Source organism: Pelodiscus sinensis, chromosome 5 (assembly GCF_052426305.1).
Source record: "Pelodiscus sinensis isolate ZL-2025 chromosome 5, ASM5242630v1, whole genome shotgun sequence".
In the NCBI taxonomy this organism is placed as follows: Eukaryota; Metazoa; Chordata; order Testudines; family Trionychidae; genus Pelodiscus; species Pelodiscus sinensis.
Window position 1 is genome coordinate 14,995,233 of NC_143056.1, and position 20,724 is coordinate 15,015,956.

Sequence of the window (20,724 nt, forward strand, 5' to 3'; positions counted from 1 at the left end):
CACAAAGTTTGAGAACTCCTGCACTAAATCTAATGTTCTCTTTATAATTTTTCCTGGATGTTTTAATTATTTGAAAACTCTACTAAATTTAATTAAAAAGTTATTTTATTACTTACAACTGGAAACTACACAAATGTGTACCTACATTACTATGTAGGTACAGACATTCTTAGCCACACAGTAGGGGGTTTTGCATTGCAAAACTAATACAACCTAGATCACTATCACTGTCATCTGTATGCTGGGCAACAGAACCAGAACCATTAGCTAGACTACTAAATAGTAAATGGGGATAAATTTACATATCAAATTAATATTATAGTGCCATTAAACTACTTAAAGATGGGTCAATTGATTATAGAAAGAGATTCAACGTTTACTTATTGTGCAAAAATTTAAAAATTCTGCAGAAAAAATAAAAATTCGGCAAAATTCTGCATATTTTATTTGTCAAAGTAATATTACATAAACATAGTTTCAATTATTTTGGTAATTTATTTTAAAACACTTGTCAGTAACTATATCTGTAACCTTATAAGCACAAAAATATTACCCAAGAGCAAAGAGTCAAAGAAACCCCTACTTCAACCCAGTTCCTGTTTCTCTTCCCCACACAGCCAACCTGGGGGGCTAGACACTCAAACCTCCTCCAGAGCCCAGTCATAGGGCACCCACATCCCAGACCCTCGCACAGCTCTCCCCCCCCCACCCCAAGTTCATCTGTGGGACACCACTCAATGCAGACACCCACACCACCTATCCTCCCAAAGCCTAGGAATCTAGAAGGAGAAAGTCTGATGCTGGGTCTCTCCAGCCTGTATGGAGTTTCCTGCATGCCACTTCCTTCCCTCAGGATGTAGCAGGAACTGCAGCTTCCCAGAACCTTCCAGCTCTTTCCCTCTCCCAAGCCGTCTTTTTTATCTGGGAACTTGGTTCTGCAGGCCCAGCAACCCCTAGGAGGCAGCCAGCAGTTTTGAAGCCCATTTTTCGGGGGGAGGGGGGGAGGGGAAGAGGGAGGAAACTCTATGCAGAACATTAATTTCTGTACTGCACACACTCTCACAATTACTCCAGGAGTAAACCAACAGGAGTCTGATAAAGAATCCCTGTTATAATTACTGATAAAATTCTTGGACATTGGGAATCTGTCTAAAGAAATCCCAACAAGATTTCACTGCTATTTTCAAACATTACATACCTACAAAGACAAAACACAAAACAAAACCTTATACTAACTGCCACCCTCTCCACTTCATCTCAAATGACCAAGTAACAAAGTAGCTTTCTTACTAAGATAATCAACCTGATATGAGGCAAGTTAGGCATCACTAACAATGCTCAAAGAGCTCGCCATTTTGCTTTGTTTACAGCAAAAGTCTTAGTGTATGTCTACACTGCAAAAAGAGAGTTGTGTTTTTAACTCAGGTTAGCTAACCTGGGTTAAAGCAACAGTAAATACAAGATAATTCAGGTTTTAACGTGGTTAATAGCTGTAGTTCAAATCCAGACTTCCCTATAGGTTTCATCACCAACATCTAAACTAATCATAGAATACTAAGTTGCCTTATCTTCAATATTTTAAGCAGAGTTCACTAACTCAAGTTGAGAATATATAATTAGCAATGTAGCCACACCCTTAGGTCGAAATGCTGTCTCTGTTGGTGTCACTGCAAATGCTTTCATTGCAATCAATGGAAAAAAGATTTTACAATTGGAGTCTAACTGATAGCAAGCCAGGCTTGAAAAGGAACCATCTGATCTATGGTCACTCTCCCAGAAAAACAAGTGGAGAAAAAACCCAGCTGGCAGGAAAAATCTGCATTTCATATGTTAAAAGGGGTAAGTCTAAACGTGTTGCTCAGTAAATGACATTATCCAAATACACTGATGGTGAATAGGGAAGTGAAAAGTTAACCGGTTAATTGTTGATGCTTATCAGTTCTGAATAACCGACAGGCTGGACCAGATTTCTGCCCATCGTGGGCAGGGGGCTGCTCTTGCTCCACAAGGCCCGCTGTGGACATTGCATTTAACTGCTTAACCAATTAAATGGGATTTTACATCCCTAATGGTGAACAAATATAAATAATGTAAAAGAGCCATATTAACAAAAGTATCTTTGCACCCACAGTGCACAGGTCAAAGAAGCATTTACACTACAGCACATTATTAGCTCTTGATTTACTGTAGGAAAGTTCAATGTAAGAACATAGGTAACATGCATTCTTCAGCACATCCTGAAGCTCAGAAAACACCAGGTCCAGGTAAGCCAGTACCAACAACACTAATCTACACACATTATTTGCCCATTTTAAAACAGGGTTCACTAGACCTTGGCAGTAGAGCTTCAAAAAAGAATGTTATGGAGCTCTCATTTGTAGGCTTCACTGTGTTTATAAAATATGTAACATTTACTAATACCATATGAAAGAATATGAATAATTGAATAAAATAAACAACTGTCAAAATACATGAGCAGAATTCTTTTAAAATGATGTATTTTGTTACTTCCATTGAAGTTCATCCTGGCACCCTACCTCACTGAAATCCTATAGTCAAATTACACCAGTGAGTGGATCCTGTGTGTGGGTGGCCTCAGCACAATTCACCCATTAGCACAGGTAGGGTCTCACAAGCCAATGTACAGCCAGGGTGGGGCAGCAAAGAAGCAATGGGTTGTAAACTTACACTAACCCACTGCTTTACTATCCCACAAAAATAACATGGAAGGATTGGGGACACCATTCCAGTCATAGCTGGAGTAAAAAACTATGAAGGACAGGCTGCTGCAGTGCTTTCCCATGCCATGGAGCCTGGTACGGGAATAAGTGGATTTCCTATCCCCGGCTCTCATGCACATGATTATTTGGGCTTTTTGTAAGTGAAGTAACTTTCACCTGTACTGGCTCATTGCAAAAATTCAGTAAACCCCAATGAGTTTCCTCAACATTAATGCAAATTAGTTGGGTTCTCGTGTATACTATTCTATAAAAACTTTTCTTATTGATATTTTGATTTTCTCCAAGTAATGACATTCCAAAAGTTGTATATATTTAAGATGGTAAAGGAATATATTAAATTAAAATATTAGATCATTTTCACTACAAAATCAACCACAATTCTTCATTCTTCCATCAACATCCTTTACCAGAGACTATCTGGATAAACCAGGACTACCTATACAAAAATGTGACTGTACAAGGAGCCATCCTCAAAGAAGTATAAACAAACCTGAAAAAACTAAAAGATTTGTAAAAACTGTCAAGTGCATTCCTGGAAACATACATAGGCAATCAAACAATTCTTTAGGAGGTGCCTTGGTACAAACATATTCTTACATACTTGAAATGAGCAAGCTGTCTTCATAATATCAGCAAAGTCCACAAAATTTACAAAGCATTTTAGATCACTCAGAAAGTCTCCATGGTTCTCCACTGCTTGTTAATGGAGACACAAGCTGAAGTGTCAGAGTATTTCTTCCTATCGGAGAGGTAACTCTGTTTCCCTCGTGAGGATCAGGAAACACCGGTTCCCACCACATGGGTGAGTATGCATCAACTGGAAAACCGATCATAACCAAGACAGACCAGTTGGGCGAGTTTTATTGGAGGAAAGCCACTGAGAAAGATGAACACCACAAATCAGAACTGCATAAGTGAATAAACTAAATAAGCAATCTAAAAATCACTGTAAAGCTTTCTTGTAGTATTAGGAGGACACATTCATATATTTGGGTAATTGAAAAGCAATGTTAAGAAATATAAAAATCATAAAAATTAACATCTTAGGAGAACAGGACATGGGGCTGTTCCCAAATATTTGTATCCAAAGAGATTCTAAATGTTTCTTAAAATTCAAGGCAAATCCCTTTGACAGAGTATTTACCCTGAATCTAGTTAAACAGTGGAGGGATTAAAATTCTTCCCTGGAGAGAAATAAGAGATCCTGTTCCACCCCATAAAGAGACTGCATGAGTTGCCAAACCTGGAGGAAAAGGCCTTCAGCTGTGGCTCATTAAGCAGCAGACATAATAAGAATGGGATTTATGTTGCAGAACATAGCATCTGCTAAGACAGAGTTGCATTTTCTCATGTGGACCAGAAAGAACTTGGAATTAATTATTCTCAAATTATGGAGCCAAACATATTTATGCTGATTTGTTTTACAATTCTGCTGAAAAGGGAATCCCTTTGTTTTTCTCTTTGTCCGAAAGGGAAAATGCTTCTCTAATGTGACAGCTAAATTTTAGGCACTTTTATTTTCCCCAGATAAGCCTAGGTGGCACAATTCCATTTCATTCAGTCCCTATCCCGAATATACATCACTGCCGGCCCTTAATTTACCCCTCCCCAACACACATACATTTTGAATTAGCAAGACAATTATTTTCTTAATATTTATGAATAATTTCAGACATAGCTCTATATCTATGCTGTTGCAATCACAAGAAACAGCAATGAAAGACATTAAAATATTGTGTCCTCCTACTTCATAATACACACAACAGTAGACACACTTTTTGTTTTTTCTTTTTATTTTGTTATTGTTGTTGTTTTGGGGCATGGGGTGTGGTGTTATTGTTATCTGGCCCAATGTGTAATTGAGTCATTTTTCCAACCTGGTGCAAAAATTATCCAACACCAAACAACCAATACCTTAAAACTTGTTTTAAGCAGGGGAATAAAAACAAACTGTCCTTACCTTACTAAATCTCTTAACTTAGCAGAGCTTTCCAATTTCCCTGTTCTGCCTCCAACCCTGAGCTCAGGGTTGGGCAAGTACTTTCTCTTAATTTTTGTCATCTATGGCTCTCTTCCATCTTCTATATCAGTGTTTCTCAAACTGTGCTCCGCGGAGCCATCTCCAGGGGCTCCAGGAGGTTGACAAACTGGAAACATCGATAGGTACAACACATACAATCAGTGGACTGCTGGGGCTCCGCATAAATTTTTATGCATGTAAAGGGCTCTGGAGCCCAAAAAGTTTGAGATCCACTGTTCTATATCATTACTCTGCTGAGAGCCTAGATAAACCCTCCCCTCAATTTAATGTGGGCAAGGGAACACCCCATCAACAATTGTTTTGTTTTTCAAAGAGGTACCAAAATATAAAGTAAAACAAAACCTCCTCGCGCACCTCTAAACATTTGGGGGTACGTAAAAAGTAATTTTGCAGTTACAACCCAAACAAAATCCAACAATCACAGGGACATTATTTTTAAGACATCACAGAAAATTTGTTTTCTAATGTTTTCCAAACCTCATGGGCTGACAGGTGGCATATGAAATTTCAATTGACTTAGATTTTTTAAATTAAGCATCAAACTTTATTTTATTATTGTTATAATACATGGATGTTCCTTAACTGCAGAAGTGCACTTTTTAGCTAAACGGTAAACACTTCTGTAGAGAACAAGTATATCTAGGAATATTAGGAAACAGATGAATATTCGGAAAACTTAGGGATTTAGAATTTTTTAATTCAAGGCTTGGAAAACTAGACTCTTCACTGCCTTAACATGTCAAGTCTCTCCGGTTTTACCAATGAAAATCATCAGCAGTTGGAATCCTCTAGACTAGATATTACTCCAGCTCTGATTTTTAGAGGTGAGAGACTCCCTGAAATGATAATACAGACCTCAAAATCTGACACAAATTAAACAAAAAGTTTATTGAAAGAAAATATATTAATACATTTATTTCTTTTTTTTCTTGTAAGGAAAAATAAATGCTAACACCAACAATGCTCTTTTTCTCAAAAAAGTTTTAGGTCCAAATTTTGCCCATAGTAACAAGTACATCCCTCTGAAAATCTTAGAGCAGAATATAGTCCTTGCCTTTTAATGTTATTACATACAAAAGAAAAAAGGTAGCCAGAATGAACAACAGAAAATTTAGGTCAATATACAATAAGTATTTGTTTAATACCTATCTTAAAAACATTGGGTCTAATCCACAAACCAAACAAAACTCACATCTAAATAAAATGTGCCTGAGTAATTTTAGTAAATTTTAGTAAATTTATTCTAGTGTTTAACCACAGAACCATAGAGATGTGCCTCCATTTCCAAGCACCACAAAAACAATTACAATTGGGTCTGATCTCACATTTCTTGAAAACCTACGAACTCCCATAGTAGGAATATCAAGTGTGCAATCAATGTGGGATCAGACCCTTCATTTAAATCAACTTTCCCCCCCCTTGTTTTAATTCATCAGAAAAACAAACACAATGAATAGTAACAACATATTAAATGATCAGTTTAATTCACTAAACTCATTTCACTGATGGGGCAAAGCAAGCAGGCACTGCAGACTTGGGTTCTATTCCTGGTCATGCCACTGGCTGGTTAGGGGCAAATCTCCATGGCTCTTCGGTCAAACACTAGAATAAATTGCCTAGGGAGGTTGTGGATTCTCCATCATTGGAGATATTTAAGAGCAGATTAGACAGACATCTATGAGGGATGATCTAGATGCTGCTTGGTCCTGCCGTGAGGGGACTGGACCTGATTACCTCTCGAGGTCCCTTCCAATTCAAGGATTCTACGAAAACACAACTGGAAAATTCTTCAATAAGAAAATAAGGTTGCAAGAGAAGTGTAGAATGCAGCACTGTTAACAATGGAGGGGGAGGGTAAAGGACAGACAGTACTTCCAAACATTTGATGTACCAACAGTAATCCAGATTGTAGGAAGTACTGGCTTATTTTCAGTCTTCAAAGCCTATGTGTAAATTCCCATTTAAAAGTTTAACTGGTTAATCCCCGAGTGCTGGGATCTGCTTCAGCTGGACCGGGCCCACCACACTGCAGGCTGCTCCAGCCGGGCTGGGCCCACTGCACAGTGCCATGGGCAGGAGGTTGCTCTGGCTCAACTGCCAGCTAATCAGTTACCCCAGTAAGCATGCTGGTAAGGCTAATGCATACCAGATTAACCAGTTAACTGGTTAACCTTCATATTTCTAATGTGTGCAGAAACAGAAATCTACATCTGCAAAATAGTCCAGGATCAAGTCTTCCCACAGAAAAATTAAATTATACCTGATAGCAACAGAGACGAATAAAAATTGACAAACACATGTTACTACACAAATCAAACCCCACACAGACAAAAAGCCTCTACTCTCAATCACATAACTTACTATAACCACAATTACAAAACATGACAGACATGTATCTTCTGGGCAGGGGCGAGGAACCATTTTTGGGTTGGGGGCGGCTGACTCTCAGAAAAATCAGTCGGAGGCCACACACAAGTGAAAAGCAAAGTGAGAAGCCCCTGACTGAGAAGGAGAAAGATACTCCCCACATTCCCCTTGCACTTCAGAGCCTGGGGGAGAAAGGGGCAGGGTAATAGACTTTGTGTGCTCCAGCCCTATGGGTGGGTGGCAAGCTGAACTGGAATGCTAAAAGGTTCCCCAATGTGCAGCCTTGGGGGCCGGATCCAGGCAAGCCGAGGGCTTTATTTGGTCCCCAGGCCTGAGATTCCCCACCCCTATTCTAGGGTGACTACGTGTCTAGTTTTCAACTGGAACAGCCACTTGAAATGGTGCTGACTGGGCCACTGACGGTCCGGTTGGTGGCACCACGCAGTGGGGATGACAGGCTTCTTGCTAGCTTCCATGCCACATGGCTCGCAGGAAGCAGGAGGCCTGCCTCACCAACTCCTATGCATAGGGGCAGCCAGACGGCTCTGCATCTTGCTCCTGCCCCATGCACCGTTCCTTGTGGTCAGGAACTACAGCCCATGAAAGTAGCAGAGGCAGTGTCTGTAGACAGGGCAGCACACAGAGCCACTTGGCTGTGCCTCCACGTAGGAGCCGGAGGGCGGTTGTGCTACTGTTTCCAGGAGAATCTTTAAGTAAATGCCACCCGGAGCCTGCATCTCTGACCCCATCCTGGGCCCCAATCACCTGCCTCAACCCTAATCCACCCTCCCACCCAAACCCCTCATCCCTGGTCCAACCCCAAAACCTGCTGTAGCCCTGATCCCCTTCCCACTCACAGAACCTCTCAGTCCCATTCCAAAGTACCCTCCTACACCCCAAATCACTCATCCCTAGCCCCACCCCAGAGTCTGCATCTGCAACCAGAGCTCTCTCACACTTCAACCATCTGCCTGAGCCCAGAGCCCGCTCCTGCACTCTGATTCCCTTGGTCCACTGCACATCCTCCTCCTAAAATGCCACACCCTTAGTTCCTGGACCGACCTGAAAGCCCACATACTCAGCTAGAGCCCTCACCCCCTCTTGCATTCCAACCCATTGCCTCAGTCTGGAGCCTCCTCCTGCACTTTGAACTCCACATACTTAGCCGCACCCCAGAGCCTGTACCCCCAGCTGGAGCCCTCACGCTCCCTGCACCAGCCCAGTAAAAATGAACAAGTGAGCATGGGAAGAGTAGAGGCTTTTTGTCTGTGTGGGGTTTGATTTGTGTAGCAACATGTTTGTCAATTTTTATTCGTCTCTGTTGCTATCAGGTATAGTTTAATTTTTCTGTGGGAAGACTTGATCCTGGACTATTTTGCAGATGTAGAGGAGGAGGGAGGGAGGGAGGGAGGAGGGATGGAGTAAGCAGAGGCAAGCCCTCAGTGAAAGGGTGGGGCACGGGTAGGGCCGTGGAGGAAAGGCAGGGCAAGGTTGTTTTGTTTTTTGACAATATGAAGTTGGCAAACTTACATGTATCTCAATCTTAACTCTTCTTTCCCTCAGGGCCAACCCACAACATTTTGGCACCTGAGATGCGGAGCTCAAATCACGCCCTCATGCTCCCTCACTTGGGCCAAAACTTTGAAAGGTCTCTTGTGCCCTCCTCCCTCCAGTACAGTGCTCCACCATCTCTGTGCATCTAGAGCACAGAGAATACATATGCACCAGCAGCAGACACAATTTTTTACGCTCTGTATCCTAGTGGTGCCCCCCCCCCCCACACACACACACAGAGTCTGGCACCTGAGGCGGCTGCCTCAGTTCACCTCATGGTAGGGCCGGCCCTGCTCTCCCTTTGTCCTTCCAATTCAACCCTTTACCAGATTATTTTTTCACCCCAGAGCTAGAAAATACAGCAATCTGTCATAAAAGTTTGCTGAGCTTCAAGAAGGTAGTTTTGTAAAAGGTCTGTACAGTAAAAGTGAGCAATAGGAGGCTGGGTTCCTTGGGTGAGATGCCACTGCGTACTAGCAGCTGCACATGAACCCTCCTCTGCTGAAATATTAAATTTGACAGAAAGGTACAACTCCACACAGAAGCTTTTAGGGATACCCAGGCTTAAACATGCATCTGTCCATCCTTCATCAATTAGGTACCTGCACACCTACCTCCCTTCAAATGTCCAACTTCTCCTTCCAATCAAGCTGCATGAGTCTAGCTCCTTAAATTAGGTTTCTGTGTACAGCACAAACATTTCCAGTTCTAATGTAAATAATAGCTAAAATTTACTCAAAATACAACAATTATTTTAAAAACAAAGCTGTGCTACCCACTGCACCAAATCTTCTCAGGATCTACTTCTTCACCACATTTTTAGGCAATACCAGTCAGGAATGAAAACATAAAATCATAGATCCACAGGGCTAATATTAAGAGTATAAAAGAGACTAAAGAGAAACTGTACAGAAAATTCAAGTGGAATAAAAATTAAATTTGAAATGGTGTGAATTCCACAACAAATGACTATTTATATTTTGAAAAATAAAAAGGAATCTGAAACAATGCTTCAATATTTTTAAAGTTGAAGGAAGCTACAGTTAAATATATAAGAAGTGTTCTTATACTGTTTCCTGCCTGCCCTTTGTAAGGCAATTCACATTGCTTTTATCAGCAGCACAGATACTTTGTCTTGGTTTACTAATGTACCATAAGTGATATGCCAATATCTGTGTGAACTGCACCACCTGTGAACTTGTGCAATAGGTGGAGTTGTGTGACAGTAAGACATACATATTGACTTTACATTCATAAGTTAATGGTGACTAAAGCAAAAACAACTCCCTGCTCTCACAAACAGGATAGCAAAAAATTCTTTTCAATTAAGCAATCATTCAAAATTGTTCATGCCTTAAGTCATATTCCGCCTCAACTTCCTCTCCACCCATTTTATTTACATTATTAGTTATATATATATATATATATATATATATATATATATATATATATATATATATATATATATATATATAGACAGAAATGTGGTAGCAACTTTAGAAAAAAAACTAAGACATAGCTCATGTCTCAAAGAGTCTATGCTCTAAAGAGTTGACATGTAGTCAACTCACAAGAGAATTGGAAGACTTCTTCAGTAAATCCAATCAATATCTTTTTTCATTCTTTCAGATATTTCCTTTTTCGTCTCTCTTCCGCAATACTTTATCAAGTGGTTGCCCAAAGGAAAAAAAGAGCCAAAACTAAAACATTAGAAAGAAGAAAGCAGTAGCACATAAGTCATAAATACTTTACACAAGTAATGCCCTAGCATTTGAGAAATTCTCAATCTTCACAGATTTATACCAAATTCTTATAGTAAAGTCAAAGACTTGGGGGAAAAAAAACAAAAATGATGCTACTTTCTTTCCTTTTTAGTTCATATTGTATCCTATATCCTTTCCCAATTTGGATTTTTGAAAAATCAGACAACTATAAACAAGGCATTTTACAATAAAACATTTTTAACGTACCACATTTAAACAAGGACAGCATTATTAGAAGAGAAATAATTTTAATACATATATTTACATATAGGCAGATTTTGTACTTTGGAAGTTAAAAATTGCATTGATCCTTATTCAGATACCCATGCACAGAGTCAAACCGAGTTATACTTCTGCTTGCCTTCTCTCATACCTTACACTTCCAGCAAAAGAAGAAATACCACCATGGTCCTAAGTAGAAGCTGCTTTCTGGCATGCTGACCTACCACCTCCAACTCCACTCAAGTGTTTAGGACAGGGGTGGGGAACCTACAACCCATTGGCTGGATCCATTCCCCAACTTACTTTGATCTAACCTGCAGCAAGGCTTGGCACTCCCCTTGCTCCCCCGACAGCAGAGAGAAAGTTCCAAGCGCTTCTCCCTTATGCGAGGCCCCTGACTGATTTTTATGTGGGTCAGTGGCCCTCGTCTGAAAAAAGTTCCCTATCCCTGGTTTAGGATGTAAAACATACCATAAACACAGTGTCCTTTCATTGCACATATAATCCCAATTCACTTGATTACTGTAGAGTAACACTTGAAATTTTACATTGTTCACATTCTTAAATTACATTTACACCAACTTATGCATGGGGTTGTGCTCAACAAGCTCATTAAACAACATAGCATGATAGGATACGAAATGTGATGTTACTAATTAATGCCTCAGACTTGCTAGCAACTAGGCTGACAGCCTCACAACCAGCAGCAACTAAACTAGAGTAAGAATCTTTACCCTCAGACAACCATTTGAAATAGAGTATTTACATAAAAAGCACTTACTTGTTGAGCAATTATGTTTTTCTTTTCCTTTGACTGACTTTCTTACATACTATTTTTTAAACAATTTAAAAACAGAATTTCCCCAAATGTTCTTTTGGGAAGACAGAACTGACTTGCAATTCTGCATTTTCAGAAAATGAGACACCCATCATAGTAACAAGATCCTCCAAATTCACGATTTGCTAGTACATTATTGATCACATCCCCATAATAGTACAACTGTGTGACAAAATCAGAAAGCAACATACAATATTTGTACACAGCAGAACTATATGACACTCACTTTTCAACATCTTATCGGTGTCTCTAAGATAGCGTTTTCACTTTTCTGAGGGTGGCTTCTCTGCTTATCCTTTGGTGATGATTTGCTTGTTTAGTTACAGTTTTAAAACACTTTGTCATTGGGCAGTAAATCAAATTTGGGGAAAGTCAGCGCAAAAGCCATGCTGTAGGAAAGCACAGATCGTTTGGCACATGTCTACATATCCTGGTTGTGTGAAGCAATGTTCCCTCTATTTTTTTCCACACTTGAGTAGGGATGTTAAATTGCAATTAATCAGCTAATCGAGTAGTCAGGGGAATTGCATCAACTACTCCATTAGCCAGTTTAAATGTAGTGGGAGCCAAGCACGCAGCAGCCTGGCTCTTACTACATTTAAACTGCAGACCCGCAGCAGGATTAGTTCCCGGGGCTGGTGTAAGCCAGGACTAAGCAGTCCCGGCTCACGCCGGCCCCAGGAGTTAACCCTGCTGCACCTCAACTTTTCAAATGCAGTAAGAGCCCCCTGGCTCTTACTACATTTAAAAGGAAAAGCCTCAGCAGTCGGGGACCCGGCACAAGCGGGGACTGCTTCAGTCCCCGCTTGAGCCGGGTCCCGTGCTACACCTCTACCTCTCAAATGTAGTAAGAGCCAGGCAGCTATTACCACATTTCAAAGACAGAACCACAGCGCCTTGGCCTCCCCTGCTTCCGCCCTCCCCCCACATCTTGGAGACAGTGCTGAGGGGGAACCAGCTTTTAAACTAGCCCCCGCCAGCACTGGCTCCTGTTCCCCCACACAGAGGCAGGAAGGGGAGAGGGAAAATGCGAGTAGTCGACTCCATTACCTGATAATCCTAAGCTTATCCGGTAGTCGACTATTCAACTACTCTTTTATATCTCTACCCTTGAATGGAATGAGCAGCTTCTCTCCAGCATCCCTGGCAGCTTCAGGGCTTGGAGGAAGATCTCTCTCCCCACTGCAGCCCTGAGACCCTGCGTGGGGCACAGCCGTGCAGCTTAAGGGGGAATTTAGGCCATGGTAGCTGGCCTCCCAAGCCCAGTAAGTGGTACTTCACCCTTAAATTCCCCTTAAGCTGCACTTTCAGAGTAGGAGAAGAAAATTGGATATATACTTTGAGACACTTTCAGCCTGCAATGAAAACCGTATTTCCATGAGGTTTGGTGCCTTATCTGCATGTCAAGTGATGTTTACATTATTGGCTAGTTTGGTATAATCTGCTTTCCCAGGCCATACTAATTTAATGTATTTTTCGTAACTTACATTTTGAGTCTATAATCTATCTTAATTTTTTCCACGATTCTTTTCCACCTTTCTACAGACTGCACTAGCTTTTCTACTGTGGTAATTTGGCATTGCATCCACGTTCAGTTATACTACAGTAGAAGGTTTCTGGCTAAACTTCAGTTGTTTAAGTTAAACATATAGTTAATTACAATCATTTTCTTTGTTCTGAAGCAGACACACTACTGGAACACATAACCCTACATACAAAAGGCCCACACCCTGAATTTCAATTAGTGTTATCACCATATTAATCAAGGACTTTAAAAGATATAGAGTTATTGTTCCTTGAGACTGTTTTGTGATTTTGACAAAGTGCATATTCCATTATTTCAACATTACTGGCCCCATTGCGCCAGTTCCCAGAATTCCTCATGCATTGTGGGCTGCAGGAGGACTGCTGGAGCTTAGGCTATGTCTACATATAGAGATCTCCCGCAAAAACTTATTGCGCAAGAGCACGTCCACACTACAAAAGCACATCGCAAAAGCAATGCGCTTTTGCACAAGAAAGCATCAAGACTGCATGGACGCTCTCTCGAAAAAAATCTCTGATTGCTATTCACAGAATAGCCACCAGAGCACCTGTGCTTTATTCCAGTGGCTCTTTTTGCACAAAACCCCCCTGATGCCCGTCCACACAGACCTTTTTGCGCAAGAACTCTGGCACAAAAAGCAGTTATTCCTTGTAGAAAGAGGATTCCCTACACCACAAAAACCTCTCTGTTCTTTTGATTTACTGTAGATTTTCTTGTGCAAAAAATGTGCTTGAGGTGTGGACGCTCCATGGGTTTTTGCACAAAAACAGCCGTTTTGCGCAAAAACCCTGCAGTGTAGACGTAGCCTTATAGTCCCTAAATTTGTACATCTGTAAGGCCCTTCCCATTTGAATTAGCTTGTTTTCAAGCTGGTTGAAGTTTTTGTTAGGGTCTCTTTCTTGATATTTTCTAAACTCGTTTGTAAACATTTATTTTGTCCATCTGGAATCTGCTAGGTGCTATATAAACTGAAGAATAAAATCTCTATGTGACATCTATTCTTCACTCATAATCAGAACTACAATACTTATAGGAAGGAGTCCATTAATACAATATATGTTAAACCTACTCTTGTCCATGTCCCACTTACTCACAAAGGTCAATTGCACGATCATTCCACTGTGGTTAACTGCTTGTGTAGCTTAGAATTTTAATCCAATATAGATATTTTAGCATGATGAAGCAAAATATTTTCTAATTCACGCATAGAAATAGTACTTCTGGTGGAATAGTCTGCCAAAAAATTAAAATTGAAAAATGACAAAACTGCAATTCAATTTTCATTGTTTTGTATTTTGGGAAAGATTAGCCCAGATGTAGCGGAACTGGCAGAAATAAGATGACAGAACTGCATTGGTTTAAATTTTGATTGTGTTTGGAAGATTATTTTTTCAACCATAAGGAATAGAAACTTTTTTAATGAAAGCTTAAATTCTGCAGAAACTAATGGTGCTTATCCAATACAGTGCAACCCAGGTAAGTGTATAATTTTCCCCTGCTAGAACTGAAGAAGAAATGAACATTGAAAATGATTTAAACACAACATGAAAATCAAATCCCAGCCAAAGTTTTTCTGTAAGCACATATTTAAAAATCAAACTAAGTCGTGTTTTGTTACTTTTTCCCTCCTCCATTTCTGGAGTTCTTAAAATGTTTTACCAACTCAACTGCTTAATTATTTCAAATCCATTTGGATCATGATCTGCCAACCTCTAAGCTACATTTAGTATCCACCTATAAAAAGGCAGACTAGCAGACTCTTTTATAGTTAGTATCATTACCTCCATAAAATTACTGCTTCATAGCACAAGTCTTTGGAATACAGAAAGCAGTGTGAATTTACGCAGTAAAGCTTATTATCTTGAAAGACTGTATTTGGATGTCTTAAGCAATAGTGCAAACTCTCAAATACAAAGCCCGTGTTACTTCCTCATCTAGAAATTATATATAAAAAAAGTTAGCAAACATATCATGCAGAATGTGTAGTAATTTTTTTAATTACATAATTATGTAAATATGCTTTATTTTAGTTTACATCTCTGCAGAATTTTGAAAAGCATACTATTACACAAATCTGTAATACCTATTAAAATCTGCAGACTTATTTTCTCTTCAGTAAATTTTTTAGTAGGCTGGCCAGCAGCCCGGCTCAGTCTTGGCTTGCAATGGGTCTAGCTAGGATCTACCCCTGTTGTGACTCTACATTTAAAGCATATTAGGATCCAGGCAGGCAGGCAGCCCGGCTCAGTTCTGGCTTGTACTGGGTCCAGATACAGGGTCAGCAGCATGGAGTGGCAGGAAGCTTCTCAGGAATGAGGCCGGAGGCACTGGCTGTCAACCTAGCCCCTGGAGACTATAGAATAGTAGACTGACCGATAAGAATTCATGAAGTTACTCAACTATTCAATTAACTGATATTTAACATCCCTAGAGCGTATACAAATTTATTCTGCACATGAATGGAAAAAATCTGCAAATGAATGGAAAAGATTACAGGGAACACTGGTGCCCTCCTCCTCAAATCTAAGTTTTTAGATGTCACTACTAATGAACTCCAATCAGAAATCTGTATCCTCTACATCAGTTTGTAGTTTGAATTAAGCCCATAAAAATCCTAAGAAATGTAATATCTGTCAGTTTGCTACCTGTTGAAGTGTATTAACAGATCACTGATCAATTTCCAGTACCTATCTTGTGATATCAGATGAACAATGAAACTTGCCTAAAGGTTAGCAACGCATTTGATAAAATTTACTTTATTTCACAACAGTCTATGGTTTCTATCAATTACAAAAACACGTGAAAACAAGTGCTAAATTTTTCAAAAGACCTTATTAAGTATTAATACTTTGGCAGAGATTTCAGGAAGTAACTAATCACCTAGTAATAAAGGTATAAAATAATATACCTGAAACTGCCCTGTAGGAATCTTAGTTTCAAATAAAACATGTACCTTTTAAAAAAAAATCTTTTTCTGAAATTGTGTTGATTCTCTATAATGCATGCTCTCAATTTTCTCTTCTCAGCAAAACTAATAATGTGTTAAATCCTGGTGGCACTATCAATTTTGGTCAATTTGATGGATAATTGACCCCTCTACAGGCATTATATAGACAGTTTTTATTTAAATAAAAATACAGATTTTTTTTCTCCACTCTTCCAGTAAAGCAATATACCAAATAGGCAAAGGACTCTTGAAATTCAATCTTTAACAAAGCCCCATTTGTCAGTCATGAATTACTCCTACCCAAATTCAGGAAATCTCTGGTATAGTGTCTGCATTAGAGAAGCCAGCAAATTTACATTTCTGAAGTTGCTCCTCTAAACTTTAATTCTGATGTTGTACACCATTTGATTTAACGCAGTTAAGAAATTCTTATTCCAGTCTGATGATGATACCTCTCACAGGTCATATTGCTGAATAAGAGTCCTGGGCCAGAGATGAGTACATTTTTGCCCTTTTTAGGTAAACCATCAATCTCAAATTCCACTATTTACACTGTAACTAAAAGCAGAATGGCCACCTTTCCTTAATTCTGTTCCCCACAGAATACGATACATGTAACTCACTGATTTAACTGGCAATAGGTAAACATTTAAAATTAGCAGGTTTTATAAAAGGATAATTCATTTTTAAGTTAATTTAACTGATCAGATACAAAATGAAACATGACTTGTATTTACATCTCTTACAGTAACTAAAACATCACTAATGTTTAAAATGCTTTTTACCTAACCTGAGATTTTATTTCTTCTGTTCAAAATTAATGTTCTACTGATACTAATTCCATTTCTCATCCTTAGACCCTTTATTACTTTAAAGTGTACCTACCATATTGTATCTCCCCCGCAGTCCCTAGAACATGGGTTCCCAAACTGGGGGGCATGAAGAAATTCCAGGGTGGGGGTGCGAGGCGATCCAACCTCCCCTCCTCCCCCAATCAAGTTTTGTTGCCCTGTTCAGTTCCTTTTTTCCTTTTCTTTTTGCTCAACAAGTTTTGCTGCTGGTTTGGGGGGGGTGTCAAAAATCAAAAAGGGGGGCGTGATGCCAAAAGGTTTGGGAACCACTGTCTTAGAATGTAGTTCAAATAAAAAAAGTCAATTAAAACATTGAGGATTATGGATTATATAGTTAAAAACATAGGAATGTGATTCAGCTGGTTGGACCTACAAAGAGACTATATATTATCATGAAAGCAGAATATGATAAGATAAAACTGCAGTCTGCTAGTACGTATTTTACTTTGGACAGCTTTGCTGTTTAAACATAAAACTAAAAATCCAAGTGCAAAAACAGTACATCAAAACCAAAATAAATTTCAGACAACAAAGATGACATAGTTTTAGTGTATATTCTCATTGTATCAAGACTGTTTTTTCCATATCAGCATTAGAAATATTATCCCACTGAATCTTCCCTCAAAATCCTATACTTCAATATATTAAGGTGAATTGGTCAGGGAGAGACCACAGGGAGAAACTGAACACTGAAAAACTATAACAAAGTGTAAAAATAAATGGCAATGCATCAGACTGGAAAGAGGTGAACAGTGGGGTATCTGAGGAGCCAATATTAGAGCCATTGATTAATATCTTCATTAATTATTTTAAAATAATAAAACAGCATATTAATAATGTCTCTAGGTTATTTTAATTGGGAGGAATTTTGAGCAGCAGAGAGACCAGAAATAACGCAAGATAATCTAGGCAAATTCCTCATATGTTAAGAAAAGGAAGTGAGACTCATTCTGGAAAACCACAAACCACAGATTTCAATAGGTAACATTTATTTGTATAATAGTATACTTTTCAAATTCTGCAAAGAGATGTAAATTGAAATAAAGCTTATTTACACAAGTATGTAATTTAAAAAATTCTGGAAAAAATAATTCCAAGCACAGGTATTCAACAAGAGAGAAGAAGTGAAAAAGCAATAATGCGGGGAGGTGGGGGGGAAGTGAATATCAAATGAGACATGAGATAGCAATCAATATGGCAGCAAAAAAGCCCCATGCAGTTTGGGAAGACACACAAAGAAGCATCACATCACAAGAAAGGAGGCGTAAAGTTATTTTCTGTAAGAATATAGTATGACCACACCTTTAATAGTGTTCATTCAACGAAGTTTTGTCAGAAAGATGCAGACAAACTGAAGCAAGCTATGAAATGGAGAATAGAGAAATACAGGCACATTACACACACTTAAAGATACAACTGGTTTGAAAAGGGAGGGAGAATAGTACTGCCATTCTAAAACACTATGAATATTTAAGGAGCATAAACACTAAGGAAAAAGAAAATTACTCCAGGATGTGGGCTATAACTAATAGCAATGAAATAAAATTAAGGATGACTAAACAACAGGAAAGACATTCTCACATCACACTTTCACAGATTCCAAAGCCAGAAGGTACCATTATGTTAATCTAATCTGACATAAAAACAGGAGACAGAATTTACCCTAAATAATTTCTTTTTAACGAGAGCATCTTTTTAAACAAATCTTGACTTCAAAAATTACTAGTAATGGAGAACCCCTCATAACCCTCTGTAATTTGTTAATTAACTTCACAGTTAAAAAATTATGCATTATTTCCAGTCTGAATTTGGCTAGCTACAATCTCAAACCATTGGATCATATTATACCTTTCTCCACTACAGTGAAGAGCTGGTTATCAAGTATTTATTCCCCATGTAAAAACTATGATCTAGTCATGTCTTAATCACTTCTTTGTTAAACTAAGTAGTCCAAGCTCCTTCAGTCTTCCACTATAAGGAATGTTTTCCACATCTTTAATTATTCTCATTTTTTTCTTCTAACACTCTCCAATTTATCAGCATTCTTTTTTAATTATGGACTCCCAAACTCGACATACTATTCCAGTAGCAATTCACACTCATGTCCAATAGATGTAACACTCTCTACTCCTCATTGAGATTTCCCCTTGTAAGCATCCAAGCATCACATGAACTCTTTTGGCCAAAGTTACACTTCGGATCCAATGTTCAGCTGATTATCTACCATAAGCCATGTGTCTTGTTCAGAGTCACTGCTTCCTCGGATAGAATCACAGAATCATGGAAACATAGGGATGGAAAGGACCTCAAGAGGTCAGATACACCTGCCCCTTGCTCGGAAACAAGACAAAAGATACATAGACCATTCACAAAAGATGTCTATCTAACCTCTTTTTAAAAACAGATGACAGATTTCACAACCTCACTAAGAATCTATTCCAGTGCTTAATTATTCTTATAGTTACAAGTTTTTTCTAATACCTAATCTAAATCTCTTACTGCAGATTAAGCCAATTATTTATTGTCCTGTTCAAGACCTCCTGTTATAACTGAGCCTACAAATTTACCCTGAATGTGAACTTAACTCTGGGAATGTGGCCAAAAGTTTAGGAAATGTTCCAATTAGGGATGTTAGAGACTAGTCGACTATCCTATAAGCAGAAGCTTGTTGGACAGTCAACTAGTGACACGACTAGACACTTCCCCTCCCCCCTTGCTGCCTCTATCAGAGAGAGGCAGCAAGGGGGGGGAGCAGAAGCCGATTCCCCCCCAGCACCGTCTCTGCAGGGGGCAGAGGAGGTAGAGACACAGCAGAAATGGTGCAAGCAGGGACTGAAGCAGTCTCCGCTTGCACACTTTTGGTTTCAGTTCTGCTTTTGAAATGTACAGGAGCCCTGCCAGGGCTTTCGTACATTTCAAAAGGAAGCCTGGCACTCCCTGCAAGGATTCCATTTTTGAACTGTAGGAAAAGCCCAGTAGGGCTCTTGCTACAGTTCAAAGGTGGAGGCTCCCTTATAGACTAACTGAATAGTCGATGGACTCTTGCTACATTTCATTATTGATATTTGATTATATAACTAATCTAAATTTAACATTCCTAGTTCCAATCACCTATAACGTGTCAAAATAGATCGTGAAAAGAGCTAAGGAGAGACAGAAAGAGTGAATTAGTCCAAACAAAAAGGCATATTAATACAACTCAAGAACTGAATTAAGATCATGTCTCATACAAGAACAATGTAGGACAATTAACTAACCAAATTTGGGAGTTAAAAATCAGGCTTCGTTGGTGGACAAAATAGAGAGGATGAACTATTTCATCCATCATTCCCATCTGAAGTCCTTAGAAGAGTAAATTTTTGAGGGGGAAATGCCTGGGTAACAGAGACAAAAAACTGTAGCAGGGGGTTGTATCTGATGACTTCTCAACATCTATGCCATACCTACATTTCTTAGGAGTCTATAAGAATGGGAATGAGCAAGCTTCACCATCATGGCTACAAACCCCCACCACCTTGACCCATCTCCTAGGGAGCAAGGATCCAAAGAGACACTATTGTGCCTTCTTCATCCTAATCCTGGGAGATGTCCTGAGCAGACTGGGCTAGAAAGAAGGACTTAGATGATACCACCTCCTCCACCGGCTCTGGCTAAATGCAGAACAACAAACATCTGGAATGTGAGACATGGTTTCCCCATGTCCCAATGTATCTTTTTCCATTACCAATTTATTTCTTCTCTTTCCCAATCCCCTTCTTTTTCCTTCTCTCCAATAAAAGTCGGGTTTTGCCAGACAAAACTTTATTTGACATCAGTGCTAGGCTGTTACCAGAAAGGCAGCTAAAAGCAATACT

General features: G+C 39.3%; 1 protein-coding gene across 6 annotated transcripts in view; it reads right to left on the bottom strand.

Moving 5' to 3' along the window:
- The window catches only part of PPP2R5E (protein phosphatase 2 regulatory subunit B'epsilon), a 122,230-nt gene that overhangs the window by 70,104 nt on the left and 31,402 nt on the right, over window positions 1-20,724 (bottom strand). Inside the window, exon 1 of one of the 6 annotated variants that reach the window (XM_075926383.2) lies at window positions 3,343-3,893. The exons of the other annotated variants lie outside the window; for them this stretch is intronic. The gene's annotated coding sequence lies outside the window, so the exon portion shown is untranslated. Of the gene's footprint in view, window positions 1-3,342; window positions 3,894-20,724 lie in introns of those variants that run through there. 6 annotated transcript variants of the gene reach the window in all.